General features: G+C 47.0%; 1 non-coding gene across 1 annotated transcript; it reads right to left on the reverse strand.

The window, feature by feature from the left end:
- Positions 1–4,191: 4,191 nt before the first annotated feature.
- Trnat-ugu (transfer RNA threonine (anticodon UGU)) lies at positions 4,192–4,266 on the reverse strand. The gene has a single exon. It is a non-coding gene; the product is annotated as a tRNA-Thr (tRNA).
- Between the last annotated feature and the right edge of the window lie 3,301 nt (positions 4,267–7,567).

Consider the following 7,567-nt stretch of genomic DNA (forward strand, 5'->3'; position numbering starts at 1 on the left):
AGCAGTGCCATGACTTAATTAGTGTGACTCCACTGTTGGCTCATTTGCAATGTAGACGTCAGATTCAGTGTGTCTGACGTCATCATCCAAATCTACTACGTCGTTGTGGTCAGGAGCGACAGTGTCTACATTTTCAGTACGATCATTTAACACAGAATCAGCATTTTCCGAAACATTTTCAGTTTCATTATCTAGACTTTGCAAATTATCTGATAGATCATCAACAATGTTATCTATTTGCAAGTTTTGTGGCTGATCTGTAGGATCATTGCCATCAGTATCTACTTGATCCCTTTCCCTACTTCTAAGAGGATATCTTTTTTCAATTGTGTCAGATATTTTACATTTAATATAATTTACAAATTTTAGCCAAACATGTTTAAAGGAATCAATTTTAGACTTTGAAGTTACAATATTATTCTACTTTCCGTTACAGAGATAAGCTAGTTGCGCCAGAATAACACTTACTCTTCGATGCTATTCTGCGTGCTGCCGTCGAGAAGCTCCTTCTCTGCTCTGGCTGCTGAAGCTGAAGTGTCGTACTGCTGTCCGGACTGCTGGAACACCCTGTCCAGCGGCTGCTACTGATCTCGCCCGCTGTTGGCTGCCAATCCTAGCACCTGACGCGGAGAACTGCGGCTTCTGGCTCTGCCTCCCGCGCTGCGTTGCGTCACCTCGTATCACGTCGAAATCTCGATGAAAATTAAACGTAATTCCATGGACCGCGCACACGTATTTGATTTTCTGTCACTTGCACTTTAACACTTTCAGCATCTACTATACACGGACGTTATGTTCTCGTGAATAAAAAAAAACTTGTCTGTGGCATCAAAAATCGAAGTACAACTAAGCTCAAAAGATTTCAAACACAGTTCAAAAATCATTTGAAACAGTTCCTACACATTTCTATTGTCATGTAGTAGCAGAAGAGTCACTTTAGGTGTTATGAATTTATCCAAGAATTTTTCACAGTTCACAGTCCTCGCTAATAATCAAGCCTCATATCTCCAAAGCACTCAAACATCGAAGATTTCCCCACCAGGGATGCCATGTACGGCAAGAAAAAAAGGAATAAAAGTGATATAGTGTTAATACTTTCATCCTTCTTTACCTTCTCTGCATTACTGCCGATGACGTGTCACTGAGCACATTTGTACTGTGCATGCAGCACACGTGAGGTTCCTAGTTGTTTCCACTGCCCTGTGTGGAATACATAAGTTCTTGTACACTTCACTAACCTGTTGTCTTCATGATGACGATGTCCCCAGCGCAGAAAACAGAACGCAGGTCGTGGATTCTTTTTGTTGAGGCTGAAATTAACTTCGCAAGGAACAGCTGCTACGAATAAACTATAGCTCATTTGGGATGCCACTCGCGTTTTTATTGATAGAGACACGAGAAACTATTCTTGATCACAACGTATTGAACATATCTTTCCACAGTCACTATATCTGGCTGCAATAACATGAAATACATCCTGCCACAGACAACATGTCTGTCTACTGGAACCGTCAGAATTGTAGTAAATAAAATTGCATGAAACAAATACTGTTATAACAGAAAACATGTCTGTCTACTGGAACGGTTAGAACTGGAGAGCCGGACTGCCCGAGACACTTCGCGCGACAAGCCAGGAAGGCGTGACCCAAACGCTACCGAAGTGCATCCGCAGTAATATCGTCAGTCTTTTGTTTTAGTAATACTTTGATTTTAATAATTTTGAAATGATTGATTGATAGCTGGCTGTTGAGAGATGTTTATTTAAAAAAATGAAGTAATTTGGATGTCAGGTTTAATTAATAATATCAACTAAATTTTAACGTTTTGGCGCCCTACCGCCGAACACAGCAGCCAATCACAGAGCAGCAGCATCATGCAGGCGCTCTTTCTCACGGGAATGGTACCGAATCTAACATCTGTCACCGGTACCTCTTCCCATATTGCGTCATCTCTATGCTTCTTGCATCTCCACTGCCCTGTGAATAGCTTCCTTGAGCCTAATATGATGGCTGAATAAGCCAGAAATATTACAGACTGACGTCAGCGAGTTCCTGCGGGAGCGCTGCTGCAGCTGCTCGCTGTTCTGCTCGCTCTTCCTCTTAGCCGTTACGGTGCTCTGTTCCCTCTCAGCGCTCAGTAGTGCCTTCAGGTGATTGGTTTGTTCACGAATGCGTTCTTGCCTCGCGCCAGCGCACTGAGCAAGAAGACTGAGGTTCAGTCTCGCTGCCACTTTCTGACATGGCTACGGTTATGAAAGCATTCGGCTTTTCCTCTTTGCCGCTATGCCTTTACTTCTCCTTCGACGTCCTTTCTTCGTTTCTGCCGCAGTCGCTGCCGGTAGGGGTGGTTCAGGCAAACATATCTGCACCTACTCCTGCGTCTCACACGGCTGAGTTTCAGAGGAGGCCAAGGCAGCGTCGGTATCCAGCGGTAACTGTCGCGGCGTGGATGACGGGGCTGAAGTGCCGTCCGTCCTACCGGTAATGTCTTTGTCACTGCTTTCCACGAGTACAGGCATTGCCGGCCGTGGTGGCCGAGCGGTTCCGGGCGCTTCAGTCTGCAACCGCGCGAGCCGGCCAGTGTGGCCGAGCGGTTCTAGGCGCTTCAGTCTGGAACTGCACTACCGCTACGGTCGTAGGTTCGAATCCTGCCTCGGGCATGTGTGATGTCCTTAGGTTAATTAGGTTTAAGTCGTTCTAAGTTCTAGGGGACTAGATGTTAAGTCCCATAGTGTTCAGAGCCATTTGAACCAATCGCGCGACCGCTACGGTCGCGGGTTCGAGTCCTGCCTCGGGCATGGATGTGTGCGGTGTCCTTGGGTTGGTGGGGTTTAAGTAGTTCTAAGTTCTGGGGGACTGACGACCTCAGATGATAAGTCCCATAGTGCTCAGAGCCATTTGAGCCAGTACTGGCATTGCCTCTTCTTAAGATGTCCTGGCTGCCGGGGTTGTGGTACAGTCCCCGCGACTACCTCACTCAATAATGGACCAAGCTTTTCACTACAGTCTGCGTGACGTTCCCGCGGAAGCTGAACTGGATGTCGACGTGTGCAGTTCATCCGCAGATGTTCTGTTGAATGGCAGGTAGAACATGTAGGAGGTTGACCAATGTAAGTTACCTTTCCGCGACAGCCGCCAATGGCAACATACGAAGGTATGTGCTTTTTTAAGTCTATACGTACACTTCTCACGCCGTTGTTAACTTGGTAACGATATGCACTTGATCATTTTTTATTGGTGACCGACAAAACAACGCCGTACTGAGATAGAGAACGTGCAACGATCTCATTAGGACACTCAGGTGGCACATTAAATACCCTGACATTTCCCACTCCGTATCCCGAAGGCACGATCTGGACATTACCAACACTACCATCAGTATGACGAAACTGTCTCATGCAACATGCTCCTCAACGAATTTCTCGTAAGCTTCACTCGAAATAAATTTGACAAATAACGAATATTGCACAAAGTCCAGCTGAAACGTGTCGACTATATCTTTAGGCAATTTCAAATCCTCAGCCCGCATCTCGTGGTCGTGCGGTAGCGTTCTCGCTTCCCACGCCCGGGTTCCCGGGTTCGATTCCCGGCGGGGTCAGGGATTTTCTCTGCCTCGTGATGGCTGGGTGTTGTGTGCTGTCCTTAGGTTAGTTAGGTTTAAGCAGTTCTAAGTTCTAGAGGACTAATGACCATAGATGTTAAGTCCCATAGTGCTCAGAGCCAATCAAATCCTCAAAAATCCACTCGTGAATTTCAAACGCCGTCGGTCGTAATGGTTCAAATGACTCTGAGCACTATGGGACTTAACAACTGAGGTCATCAGTCCCCTAGAACTTAGAACTACTTAAACCTAACTAATCTAAGGTCATCACACACATCAATGCCCGAGGCAGGATTCGAACCTGCGACCTTAGCAGTCGCGCGGTTCGGGACTGAAGCGCCTAGAACCGCTGGGCCACCACGGCCGGCCTCGGCCGTAATGCAGCGCGATCAGAAACACACTGAACGCTGTTGGCTCTGGTAATTGTCGACATAGTACTTACTACAGTTAAAAGAAAACAGACGTAATCAACACTCTCACACGTTGCTCGGCTCCTCACCTCGGCACCGCTCGCGATATGTACACTGGCCCGTGAGACCGCCTGTCACCGCGCGGTGTGCACTGCCCGAGTGCTCGAGAGCGACTGTTGTGTGCCCCGACCAGGACTCGAACCCAGGACCTCCTGCTTACATAGCAGACGCTCTATCCATCTGAGCCATCGAGGGCACAGAGGATAGTGCGACTGCAGGGACTATCTCGCGCACGACTCCCGCGAGACCCACATTATCACCTTATATGTCCACACACTACATTCGTAGTGTCCCCACCCAACACACTATTACTGGTGGAATACATTCTTACCAAGTCCCGTAAGAGTTCGGGTAATATGTGTGCATCCGCACAGAAAAAGGAGGTCATGGCCGGTATTGCCAGAACTATATACTTATATGGAAATGGTGTCCGAAAGAACAGACACCATATCCACATAAGTACTCTGAATTACAAGGTTTAACTAAGCATTGCAAATTTTTCCCTCGATGTGGCAGTCATGCAGTGATGTCATGCTGCATGACGCTATAACTAAAATATTTGCGACGGTAGAATTCGTGCTGCTGTTTTGAAACAACCTGATCCTTCTTTAGATAGTGTTATAGTTAATTGACACTTATGATTTAGCTGAGTGTGAGTCACATACTAACGAACTGCGTAAAGACAACGTTACTAGTGCTGTACACCGTGAACAGTCCCATGCCGGTGCGGCTCGTGTGACGTCACGTACAGAGATAAAAACTGCCATTTCGTGCTGGCATAACGGCAATGCACAGAAAAACATAACAAAGTCTTGCCCAAAGTGCTTTAGTCACCATAAGCGTGCTCAGTGCCCAGCAACGGAACAGTGCGGCCCGATGGTTGTAATAAATGTTGTGAAAGTTTGCCCAAATAAACAACTTTCCAAACACCAGTCGGGCGATTTTCATGTGCTAAACAAGTCACGCCGACGCAAACACAGGTCCACCACTAAATCTTTGCCCATTTCACCTATCACGCACTGTAGTAGCTCACAGCAATAGAGGGCAAGTGATAGTTCTCTCTTATATGTGGAATGTAGTATGGACAAGGTGTTTCTTACTTTGACAGTAGCTAAGAACGATGTCATATTGCAGCTGGACACTGGTGCTTCAGTTACACGTCTGGACAAACTTACTTATGAGCGATTAGGTTCACTAGTGCTGAGCCCAGCTACGCATGTGTTGACAGCTTATAATGGACAAGAAATTTCAGTTTTAGCAACTTTCATTATACTATTTTTCATGGTGTAACGAAGGCGGTTGTATTCACAGTAGTTTCTGTAAAATTTTCGCAGAAAATTTTTAGCTTAGATTCTTTTGACATTTTCGGATTGTTAATCGACAAGTCAGTGTCACAAATTTCAACAGATGTGCCTACAGACAAGCTTCAAGCTCTGTGTGACAAATTTAGGGAACTTCGTAGCGGCTGTCTTAGTTGTGCGAACAGTTTTTTAGCTTGTGTGACACTCAAAGACAATGCACAACAGAAGTTTTGCCGAGCTAGGCAAGTGCCCATTGCCATTAAGAAACAGGTCGCTGAACAGATACGGCAATGGCAATCGGACGGGGTCCTCAAGCCAATCAGTGCAAATCAGCAGTCTAATCCATTAGTCATCATCCTTCGCAAACCGTTAGGATGTCTATGACTGTGTGTTGATTTTAAGTCGATTGTGAACTCTCAGGCAGTGACAGACACATTCCTTTACTCAGACCAGAGGAAATGATGGACAGGCAGGTTAGGCGAGGTTCCTTATTTTTCCAAGACAGACTTCGCGGATACTTAACTCCGATTGCCTTTGGATGACTACTCAAGAAAATTTTTGTTTTTAACACTCATTTCGGGTTATTTGAATTTGAACACCTGCCCTTCGGTAGTGCCTCAGCACTGGCGATCTTTCGACGCTTTTTAGAAAACGTGGCTGCCAAGGTGCCTTCCTGCTCAAATTACTGGATGACACTGTCGTGTCTGGACGTTCTGCAGAAGAATATTTAGCCAGTCTCAAGAGGCTTCAAGCGTCACAAAGACAAGTGCTCTGTTGCGAATAGCAACCAACATTGTGGTGGCATTGTAGGGAATACGCGGGCGTCGAATACCGTAAACATCATTGGCGTTTTGCGACCTCGCACTCAAGAAGTTCCTTGAGAAAGGTATGTCTGAGCTGGTAGTGGACTGATTTGGAGATAAAATTGCTGTATTTGGGTTTGGATATTGGAATCTCTGAAGTATTCGTCTGTTGGTGTTTGCAGCTCTGCAGTTCCATTACCGATGTTTAGAGTTCACGTTTCTGCAATCACTGCGTTTTAGTTCGTATTCGTGAGCAGAAGATGTTAAGAGATCCTGAAACCAGTTGACGGGTCGTATGCTGATAATAAATTCAGTTTTCCGTTATTAATGCGAGTGTAGAGTTCGGGAGTGGATGACCTCTACTGTGGATGGTGGAGCTGGGTTATCAGTGGTCAGAAAGGCAGTAGTTCACCACCCTGGTCGGGTTACAGTGGGGCAACAGGTAGATGTCTGGTTGTTGACGCATCGTCAACATTGTTAAACATCCATTTTATTGCTCAGCAAACAGTCTTGACGATGCTCGCAGGAGCCATCGTACGGTAGGCGTAGGATGTACTCGGCCGGCGAGAAGGTGTGGAGCTACGTAAGTGACCTGTTATCCCGGACAGCACGCAGCGTCGGTCGTCAGCGTGCGATAGCCGGTGAAGCGATGAGATCAGCGCGGCTACAAGGGCGGTGGCTGGCTCCAGTAGCGGACGGCAGCCCGCATCGCCGTCCACACAGACTACGCACGACCGTGCAACATATGGCGGGGTGCTCCGGAGCGTACGGAATCACGCCATGGACCCAGTGTGGATGGAGATCGTTCACAGGAGCAGTGCCTGCCCACGTAAGCGGAGGCAGACAGCAACAGAGTTTGCCTGTACAAGCAAAGGCAGCAGAACAACTGCACGAGTCTGGGCTCAAACCGTAGCGCACTACGTGACTAGATGTAGAACCGCTCGCTGTCGGCCCACCGGTTGGAGGGCGCTAAGTCAGCATTATCAGAGTTGAGAGGACGGGAAGTCTGTGGGTAGCAGAGACCAAGTCGTGTAGTGGCGGCTTGTCGACCCATGTCGACTTGAAGACCGGCAGTGAGACTGCGTACATCTGTCTACAAGTGGGCAGCATTTATATGAACCTGGTTCGTCCATGTTTAGCCAAAGCAGCGATCCTCATCACGTAAGCCACAGCTTGTTCATGTAAGAATCAGGACACCAACGCCACAATGGCCCTGCCTTTCCACTGCGACCCTGCTGGGCCTAGATATGTGGTAACTGCCTTGACAGAGTGGAGACTTGTAGGATCAGCAGGTTGCTCCTGGGGCAGGACTTCATTGAATTATCACTTACAAACTAGTTAAGTAACTTTACCAAATTCTCTCTCCTTGACAAATTTCTTATAAACTATTTAA

Source organism: Schistocerca cancellata, chromosome 4, assembly GCF_023864275.1.
Source record: "Schistocerca cancellata isolate TAMUIC-IGC-003103 chromosome 4, iqSchCanc2.1, whole genome shotgun sequence".
Lineage (NCBI taxonomy): Eukaryota > Metazoa > Arthropoda > Insecta > Orthoptera > Acrididae > Schistocerca > Schistocerca cancellata.